The 11,297-nt window shown below is 41.3% G+C and overlaps 1 protein-coding gene across 1 annotated transcript in view; it reads left to right on the top strand.

Moving 5' to 3' along the window:
* PPM1L (protein phosphatase, Mg2+/Mn2+ dependent 1L) overlaps positions 1 to 11,297 on the top strand; it is a 334,639-nt gene that overhangs the window by 297,684 nt on the left and 25,658 nt on the right. The gene's annotated exons all lie outside the window — the stretch shown is intronic.

Raw genomic sequence — 11,297 nt, 5'->3', positions numbered from 1 at the left:
GCGTTGAAGCTCAACAACAAAACTACGTTTTAATTTCAACAATAAATAAATTAACTCCTAGCCTGATTATTGGACTAATCTATTCAATTATAGAAGTAACACTGTTAACATGAGTAACAAGAAATTTTTCTCTTCGCACAAGCTTACATCAGTAACTGATAATATACTGATAATTAACAGTTAATAAATATAAACCAACACTAAATTATTTATTAAATACACTGTTAACCCAACACAGGCGTGCATTAAGGAAAGATTTAAAAAAGTAAAAGGAACTCGGCAAACACAAACCCTGCCTGTTTACCAAAAACATCACCTCTAGCATAACCAGTATTAGAGGCTCTGCCTGCCCAGTGACAATCGTTAAATGGCCGCGGTATCCTGACCGTGCAAAGGTAGCATAATCACTTGTTCTCTAAATAAGGACTTGTATGAATGGCCACACGAGGGTTTTACTGTCTCTTACTTTTAATCAGTGAAATTGACCTCCCCGTGAAGAGGCGGGGATAATAAAATAGGACGAGAAGACCCTATAGAGCTTCAATTAATCAACCCAAAAATCACAAAATAAAACCGCCAAGGGATAACAAAGTTTTATATGGGCTGACAATTTCGGTTGGGGTGACCTCGGAGTACAAAAAAACCTCCGAGTGATTAAAGCCTAGGCCTACTAGCCAAAGCATAGTATCACTTATTGATCCAAAATTTTGATCAACGGAACAAGTTACCCTAGGGATAACAGCGCAATCCTATTCTAGAGTCCATATCGACAATAGGGTTTACGACCTCGATGTTGGACCAGGACATCCTAATGGTGCAGCCGCTATTAAAGGTTCGTTTGTTCAGTGATTAAAGTCCTACGTGATCTGAGTTCAGACCGGAGCAATCCAGGTCGGTTTCTATCTATTACGCATTTCTCCCAGTACGAAAGGACAAGAGAAATAAGGCCAACTTCAGAAAAGCACCTTCAAACAATTAATGATCTAATCTCAATAAACTAGCGCAAATATACTCTGCCCAAGACCAGGGCTTTGTTGAGGTGGCAGAGTACGGCAATTGCATAAAACTTAAGCTTTTACACCCAGAGGTTCAAATCCTCTCCCCAACAAAATGTTTATAAATAACATCCTAACACTCATTCTCCCTATCCTTCTAGCTGTAGCATTTCTAACACTAGTAGATCGTAAAATCCTAGGCTACATACAGTTCGAAAAGGACCAAACATCGTAGGCCCACATGGCCTGCTACAACCCTTCGCTGATGCAATCAAACTATTCACTAAAGAACCCCTACGACCAGCCACATCCTCCACCGCTATATTCATCATCGCACCCATACTTGCCTTATCTAGCCCTCACAATATGAAGCCCCCTACCCATACCATACCCCCTCATCAACATAAACCTAGGAGTACTATTCATATTAGCAATATCCAGCCTAGCCGTCTACTCTATCCTATGATCCAGCTGAGCTTCCAACTCAAAATACGCACTAATTGGAGCTCTCCGAGCAGGAGCACAAACAATCTCATATGAAGTAACACTAGCCATTATCCTCCTATCAGTACTCCTAATAAACGGCTCATTTACTCTATCCACATTAACCACAACACAAGAACAACTATGATTATTTTTTCCTTCATGACCATTGGCCATAATATGATTCATTTCTACCCTAGCAGAAACTAACCGGGCCCCCTTTGACCTAACAGAAGGAGAATCAGAGCTCGTTTCCAGCTTTAATGTGGAATATGCAGCAGGCCCTTTCGCCCTATTCTTCCTAGCAGAATATGCCAATATCATCATAATAAATATATTTACAACTACCCTCTTTCTAGGAGCATTCCACGACCCCTACACACCAGAACTACACACAACAAACCTCATTGTCAAAACACTACTACTCACAATATCTTTCCTATGAATTCGAGCATCCTACCCCCGATTCCGATATGATTAATACATCTACTCTGAAAAAACTTCCTTCCCCTAACACTAGCCCTCTGTATGTGACACGTCTCACTACCCATTATAACAGCAGGCATCCCCCCTCAAACATAAAAGAAATATGTCTGACAAAAGAGTTACTTTGATAGAGTAAATAATAGAGGTTCAAACCCTCTTATTTCTAGAATAATGGTAATCGAACCTACCCCTAAGAATTCAAAATTCTCCGTGCTACCATGTCTATAGTAAGGTCAGCTTAACAAGCTCTCAGGCCCATACCCCAAAAATGTTGGTTTATATCCTTCCCATACTAGTAACCCGTTCATCCTCCTCATCATCCTAATAACCCTCATCCTAGGCACAGTAATCATAACTATCAGCTCCCACTGACTATTCGCCTGAATTGGACTAGAAATAAATACAATAGCCATCATTCCCATCATAATAAAAAATTCTAGCCCCCGAGCCACAGAAGCCTCAACTAAATATTTCCTAACACAAACCACCACATCCACACTACTCATACTAGCAGTTATCATTAACCTACTACACTCCGGCCAATGAACCATCACAAAATTATTCGACCCAGTAGCATCCATCCTAATAACAATGGCCCTGGCTATTAAACTAGGACTATCCCCCTTTCACTTCTGAGTACCAGAGGTTACACAAGGTGTCCCCCTAACCACAGGACTAACCCTACTTACATGACAAAAACTCGCACCCATTTCAATCCTCTATCAAATCTCACCATCAATTAATCTACACCTAATACTTACTATATCCCTACTTTCTACCCTAATCGGAGGCTGAGGCGGACTACACCAAACGCAACTTCGAAAGATTATAGCCTACTCATCAATTGCCCACATAGGATGAATAACAACTATCCTACTATATAATCCAACCCTCACTTTACTGAATCTAGTAATCTACATCACAATAACCTTCACCATATTCATGTTATTCATCCAAAACTCAACCACCACCACATTATCATTATCCCAAACATGAAATAGAATGCCTGTTACCACAACCCTCACCATACTCACCTTACTCTCCATGGGAGGACTCCCCCCACTTACAGGATTCATACCCAAATGAATAATTATTCAAGAACTAACAAAAAGCGATATTCTTGTTCTACCAACCTTCATAGCCATCACAGCACTACTCAACCTATATTTCTACATACGCCTCGCCTACTCCACAGCATTAACCCTATTTCCCTCTACAAACAACATAAAAATAAAATGACAATTTCACTCCACAAAACGAATAACCCTTCTACCAACAGCAATTGTATTATCCACAGTACTCTTACCCCTCACACCAGCATTCTCCATTTTACTCTAGGAGTTTAGGTTAAATCAGACCAAGAGCCTTCAAAGCCCTAAGCAAGTGTAATTTACTTAACCCCTGCCTAATAAGGATTGCAAGACCGTATCTTACATCAATTGAATGCAAATCAAACACTTTAATTAAGCTAAATCCTCACTAGATTGGAGGGATACATCTCCCAGGAACTTTTAGTTAACAGCTAAATACCCTAGTCAACTGGCTTCAATCTACTTCTCCCGCCGCGAGAAAAAAAAGGCGGGAGAAGTCCCGGCAGGATTGAAGCTGCTTCCTTGCATTTGCAATTCAAAATGATAATTCACCACAGGACTTGGCAAAAAGAGGACTTTACTCCTGTCTTTAGATTTACAGTCTAATGCCTCTCGGCCATTTTACCTGTGTTCATAAATCGCTGACTCTTCTCAACCAGCCACTAAGATATTGGCACCTTATACCTGTTATGTGGTGCCTGAGCAGGAATAGTAGGCACTGGCCTAAGCTTATTAATTCGCACTGAACTGGGTCAACCTGGCACACTAATCGGAGATGACCAAGTTTACAACGTACTAGTAACAGCCCATGCCTTCGTGATAATTTTCTTCATACCTATCATAATTGGTGGGTTCGGAAATTGAGTAGTCCCTCTAATAATTGGAGCACCTGACATAGCTTTTCCCCGTATAAATAATATAAGCTTCTGACTACTTCCTCCTTCCTTTCTACTACTAATAGCATCCTCAATAGTTGAAGCCGGCGCAGGCACGGGCTGAACTGTATACCCCCCTCTAGCGGGAAGTCTGGCACATGCAGGAGCCTCAGTAGACCTTACCATTTTCTCCCTACATCGAGCCGGCGTATCCTCAATCCTTGGAGCCATCAATTCCATTACGACCATTATTAATATAAAACCACCCGCTATAACCCAATACCAAACACCCCTCTTCGTATGATCAGTCCTAGTTACAGCAGTATTACTCTTACTATCACTACCCGTCCTAGCAGCCGGAATTACCATACTATTGACTGACGGAAACCTAAACACAACCTTTTTCGATCCCGCAGGAGGAGGCGACCCAATCCTGTACCAACACTTATTTTGATTCTTTGGCCACCCCGAAGTATATATTCTAATCCTACCTGGCTTCGGAATAATTTCACATATTGTAACCTACTACTCAGGGAAAAAAGAACCTTTTGGATATATAGGAATAGTTTGAGCTATGGTTTCTATTGGGTTCCTAGGCTTTATCGTATGGGCTCATCATATATTCACAGTTGGAACAGACGTAGATACACGAGCATATTTTACATCAGCCACTATAATTATTGCTATCCCCACAGGAGTAAAAGTCTTTAGTTGACTAGCAACACTTCACGGGGGAAATATTAAATGATCTCCCTCTCTAATATGAGCCCTAGGCTTTATCTTCCTATTTACAGTAGGCGGCCTAACTGGAATCGTCCTAGCTAGCTCATCACTAGATATTGTTCTCCACGACACCTACTACATAGTCGCCCACTTTCACTATGTACTTTCAATAGGAGCTGTCTTCGCCATCATAGGAGGGTTTGTCCACTGATTCCCACTATTTTCAGGCTATACACTCAACTCAACATGAGCAAAAATTCACTTTGTAATCATATTCGTAGGTGTAAACCTAACATTCTTCCCACAACACCTCCTAGGCCTATCCGGTATACCTCGACCATACTCCGACTACCCAGACGCCTACACAACATGAAATACTATCTCATCAATGGGCTCTTTCATCTCACTAACAGCAGTTATACTAATAATTTTCATCATCTGAGAGGCATTCACATCTAAACGAGAGGTACTAACAGTAGATCTCACCTCCACAAATCTTGAATGACTTAAATGGGTGTCCTCCACCATACCATACATTTGAAGAACCAGCATACGTCAACCCAAAATGATCAAGAAAGGAAGGAATCGAAACCCCTCTAATCGGTTTCAAGCCAATATCATAACCACTATGTCTTTCTTTATAAATGAGATATTAGTAAAGCCTTACATAACTTTGTCAAAGTTAAATCACAAGTGAAAATCCTGTATATCTCCATGGCATATCCCTTCCAACTAGGCTTCCAAGACGCAACATCACCTATTATAGAAGAACTCCTACACTTTCATGATCACACATTAATAATCGTCTTCCTAATTAGCTCTCTAGTCCTCTATATTATCACCCTGATACTTACAACCAAACAAACACACACCAGTACAATAGATGCTCAAGAGATAGAAACTTTGAACCATCCTCCCAGCCACCATCTTAATCCTAATCGCCCTGCCCTCCCTACGAATTCTCTACATAATAGATGAAATGAACAATCCCTCTCTTACTGTAAAAACAACAGGACACCAGTGATACTGAAGTTATGAATATACCGACTATGAAGACCTAAACTTCGACTCCTACATAATTCCAACCTCGGACCTAAAACCAGGAGAACTACGATTACTAGAGGTAGATAATTAAATGGTTCTACGCATACAAATAACAATCCGAATATTAGTCTCCTCCGAAGACGTACTACACTCATGAGCTGTCCCCTCCCTAGGCCTAAAAACAGATGCAATCCCTGGACGCCTAAACCAAACAACCTTAATATCAACACGACCAGGTCTATTCTACGGACAATGTTCAGAAATCTGCGGCTCAAATCACAGCTTCATACCAATCGTTCTCGAACTAGTACCCCTAGAGAACTTCGAAAAATGATCTGCATCCATATTATAATCTCATTAAGAAGCTAAACTAGCGTTAACCTTTTAAGTTAAAGATTGAGAGCCGTAAACTCCCCTTAATGACATGCCACAACTAGATACATCAACATGACTCCTACCATCCTATCTATATTCCTTGCCCTCTTCACGCTATTCCAGCTAAAAATCTCAAAACACTTCCATTCCCCCTCCCCCAAACTAACACATACCAAAATACAAGAACAACAAACTCCTTGAAACACCACATGAACGATAATCTATTTACCCCTTTCACAGTCCCATAGGATGTAGGGCAGTACTGGTGAAGAGAAACCAGAAGAGAGCGAGCCTTTAAGCTCTCTGCCTCAGCAACTATTTAATAAAAGGATGTGACTTGATTATATTCCTGGTATCAGTACCCCACGCCACCTCCCACCCTGTGGCCTCCCTGGGGTCCTGGGAAACCATGGAGAAAAGACTGGGCCCAAGCTGGCCTGTGGAAGCTTGGGAAACTTTCTTGAGCTCCTGCCCGCTGCTTACCAGGAGAGTACACCATGAGCTGTTTCATGCCTATCTCAGACGAAACCTTCCAAACTCTCTCCTGTTTTCCATTTTACGATAACCTCTCCATCATTTCCCAATCAGCAACCTCCTCCTGTCACCATTACAGTTATATCTTTTAGCAGGAGATACAGAAGTAGGAATTTAGAGAACCACCAGTTAGAGTCAGACTTGTAGATGGGCCCAAGCTTCCAACAATTTTGCTTCCAAATGTGTTTTTCAAAGCTATATATGTCCTGCCCCATAAACAGAATCCATATATCAAAATCCTAAGTTACATGAAATGAAAGAAAGGTGGTCCCTAATGTACTTACTATGTTGTAATCACAACACAAGTTATAGAAACAGCCTCCCCTTGAACCAGAAAGGAAGGTTTCCAGAGGTCATTCGTTTGGTGTAATCCATCAGACCTCAGAAAAGGAATAGGATGTCAAACAAGACTTCCGAGTAAAAGAATAGGAGAAAGAAATCTTAGGCAAGTAGACTTGTCCGTAAAGACTATATCCCAGTCTCCCTCCTGAAATGGGGACCCAAAATGATTCACCCCCATTCTGTTTCTTTACCTGCATAAGCTGCAATCGCTGAGGTCCCTTCCAGCAGAAATTCAGGCGGGTGAGAGGCTTGTTTCTGAGAAGTACTAAGGAAGAATCAGCTGCCCTTTATCTGTCTAATTAGGCAAGAGGTCAGGTGTAGTTAAGGCAGAAAGTTCAGGAAGATACCACAGATGCAAGCTGGCAGTAAAGGTGACCTTGTAGTGAAAGGAAACCACAGGGGGCAAACAACCACTGATCAAGGACTACGTGCCAGATAACTTCTCAGGCCTTGCTGTGTGTTACCGAAACCAAGAGAGCTTGGTTCACTCGCCTGAGGGCATTTAGCTAGACTGTGAGGCCGGGCTGTCTGATACAAAGCTCGTGTTCTCTCCATGACACTCTTCCCTGTTTTTTTTGATGGCAGCCATGTGTTCTGCATCCTGAAGCAGCAACAGCAACGCTCTGTGATGAGGGTTCAGCCTATTTAGCTCACCTGCTGATGGTGCCGTTGCATCCGAAACAGCTCTTCTGTCAAGGGGCCATGGAGTGTGAAATAGGGCGACAAGGGTGCTTCAGTAGCGTCTTTCTCTGCCTAGGGGAAAAAGGGGAAGAGACAGCAAAGTCTAACAGAGCTGGCCTTTTCTCCTTTTGTCTCTCCCCCACCTCTAATTTTCCCCCAGCCCACTTTATTTTAGGGCTTGAACACAAGAAGCCAGTTTTTAAAGTACTTTCTGGTAGTAGTGTCAGTAGATTTAACCAAGTGGGTAAAGTGGAGCCCGTCCCTTTGCCCGTAAGTGGAAGCAATGAAATTGCCTCCATTCCATCCTGTTGGGTTGGGTATCCCAGTATTTTAAAGAGAGTTCCTACTCTCGCTGTGGTTCGTCGTCCATCACTCAACAGGTCACCCCTGAGCAATTTGTGAACACCCAAAGTGACTCACAATTTTATTACAAGGACTGTCCTTAGACGTAAATGGAGTTAGTCATCACCTACCTGATATACTTTGAAAAACACAAGAAAGATTCCCTTACTCAAATACCTAGATCCCACTGGTATATGCCAATCCCTGAAGTCCTACCATTGCAGATTGCTAACCTTGTGTTGGTAGATCAAGTTTCTATTATCCAGTGTTCCCCTAACACCTAGGATCTTCAAACCAAGGGAATAGAAATCCTAAGGCGGACGGGGGTGGGCGGTGGGACGGATGGTGGAAAGGGAAAGGGTAGATAAGTGGGAGATTTTGGAGGCTTGGAACATTGCTGCATTGCTTGTGCAAACAGACCCGAGTAGAGTGCCTCAGTAGACAGAAAAGCCTTAAAGTGTTGGGTCCTGGGGAATGGGGTTAAGGTCCCACAGCCAACCCCACTGTCACCCCCAAGGAGGAGAGAGAGTATGAGATCCTTTGAGACAAAATCAGGCCATCTCACAGTTTTGCTTGAGCATGCTTCTCCTTATTGAATACGTAAGGAACCTAAACTAAAAGAAGTGGCAGGCAATGCAGGAAGCTCTCAAACTTGATGTAACACATGTGGAGTTTTCATGGTTTACGTGGTACAGGCCCCCTTGGCCAAAAGGGGAAAGAGGTAATTCTGAGAGAAGTCACTATTGCTTTCAAGTCTCTAGAAGGTTGTTTTGACTGTCTTCACAAGTGCAGAGGGCTTGTTGTGTCTCATCGTTTAAAGGCAAAATACTTACAGCTTCTCTTTGTTGTTGATAGAGAAATACTCGCTGAGAGAATGAATCAAAAGAATAGGAGATGCAGGATTCTCGTGACATGAATGGGAGAAGTACAAGGCTAAAACTTACCTCATCTCAGAATGATTGGTGTATTTCTCAACTGAATAAGATCATGTCTTGGATGGATATAAATGGCGATCCTTGCTAGGAGTACCAGAGTTAAAGTGACTACACAGCTCGTTCCATTTTCCCAGTTCCAGGACATCCTAATGGATGCTTTTGCCGTCTTCAGGACATCCTTCAGGTTTGAACACGTTAGTGTCTTTTGCAGAGCTTTTTGATTTATAGTCTCACACACTCTGAAAGGGTTGTGGCAGTCCAGCCAGCTGATTTCAACATTTCTTGGTTGTCTCCAGTTAATAGGCTGTACATGTGATGTTCTCTTTTATTTTCATCACCAGAAACCACAGAAATAAAAGGGAAATGGTATTCCAGCAAGTCTGAATCAAGCTGAGTCAGATTTCCTAAGGAGGAGAAGATCAGAATCTACTTTGACCTGTTCTATCTTAAATACAGAACTACTTTTAGGACAACATTAATTATTTAAGTCAGTGAGGGGGTATAGAGATCTTCCATGATCATCCTCTTTATGCGATATACTTACTGACTTGACATATCTTTATTGATAAGTTGTTCACCTCTGGGGATGGCTGGTTATGAGTGCATATATGGAGTAGTAATATAGGGAGAAACTGGAACTTAAAGATTTGGATTTAAGTACAGAAGACCTGACCCCGTAGAAGTTAATATCATGGACCTCCAATCCAGGGTACCTGAGTGCAAGTCCCATCTTCTCTCTTTAATACCTATGTAACCATGGGCAAATTCCTTAACCTCTTTGTGTCAGTTCCTCCATCTGTAAGGTGGGGATAATGAGAGTATTAGTAGTTGAGTTGCTGTGAGGACTATGGGAATTAATGTGTTTAAAGTACTTAGAACAATGTTTGGTACAGAGTAGATGCTCAATAAACGTGAGCTGTTATTATTATCTTTCAGTAAATGGTGAATTTGACCGAGATAGTCATAGAGTTTGGTTAAGTCCAGCCAGGTGCTGATTAAGACATTGCAGAGCTTGGGGGAACTTTTGATGCAGAGTCTGGATTCCTTCTTGTTTATCTTTTTTTTTTCCCTCCTTTTTCGTGTTTCCTTCAGTCCCTTTGGCTATTTATTATCAACCTGTGGTCACCAGTCAGGGCATTCTACATGCATTTAATACTGGAAATTCAAAGGGCTTTCAGAGCAGAGATCCATGGTTTTAAGGGATTTCTGTTAAAGCTAAAAAGATACTTGACAAGTCCATTTTTCCTGCCAAGAATATAAGTGGCTAACACTTATATTCTTGTGTCCATTTCTTCAGCAAGAGGATAAGTCACATCACCTCACATAAATTTATAGCAGAGGGCTAGTTTTAGGTCACATATAACAGTAAGTATAGTTGAGAGTTTTATTTTTGATTGAAAGTTGATTACATCCTAACACCTTTTCATTCTTTACTGTAAGCACATCTCCTTGGTGTGTATTATAATCCAGTTTCTCCTCTTCAGTAATTAGTCTGAAAATCATGTGAAAAGTCTTCCATTTTCTTCAGTGGTTCTGCCTCTTATCAATTAAGAGACAGCCTTGAGGACTTCCTTGGGAAAATGATCCAGGTTCTTGGTGCTCTGCCCTCTTAGAAAGCAGAGTGACTGAGTGGGGAAGCCTTAAGAAGGAGACATGGATTGTTTTCATTGGAAGCTATTTTAGCATTGGAACTTCCAAGGTTCAATTTCTCTTGGAATTTTATGAGGCTCATACCTCATTGTATTTTAAATTTCTACCATTTGGTAAATTTAGGTAGAAAGCATTGAACAAAACTGCTTCCCATCTGCTGAGCAAAATGGAGCCTGAATTAAATAAATTTCTCCAATATAAATGCTAAAATCTGATTTCTGCAAGCCTTTGGACCTTTCAACGTTGACTTCCAGAAAGTTGGTCCTGGATCTCAAGCAACATATACTCCCTTTGGAAACTGGGTATAAACCTACCAGGTTTGGGTCTAAGATGGGTTATTCCACTTGTGTACCCTCTCTAAGGCGACAAGGATGTGTCAGAGTTCATGATCATACTTTGAAAACTGTTAGCTGGCCAGTGGCTTGGTGCTTAGTGAAATATATTCTTTTATCTCTGGGTAACCCTTTCCTTTTTTCTTTACATTAAGATATTTCTTTCAAGGAGTGACAGTTCAGCAGTTTTTCATCAAAATTCTGAAGTATAATACATAGTTTTAAAATTGTTTCTAAATCATAGCCTTAGAGATTTAATTAGTAAGTAGTGCTTAAACACTCCTCCTCCTTTTTCAGAAGTCCTCAGCTGGATGTCTTCCAGCCATCATAACAAAGGACTGATATAGCATGTGCTCTTAATTTAAGTTTTTCAAGGCTGGGAATTTCCCATTACACATTACACTTGCAA

Source organism: Aethalodelphis obliquidens, unplaced genomic scaffold (genome assembly GCF_003676395.1).
Source record: "Aethalodelphis obliquidens isolate GAN/ISIS:26980383/991018 unplaced genomic scaffold, ASM367639v1 scaffold1, whole genome shotgun sequence".
NCBI classification, from domain to species: Eukaryota; Metazoa; Chordata; class Mammalia; order Artiodactyla; family Delphinidae; genus Aethalodelphis; species Aethalodelphis obliquidens.
Note: the sequence above shows the minus strand (reverse complement) of the source record. Positions and strands in the feature narration are given on the sequence as shown.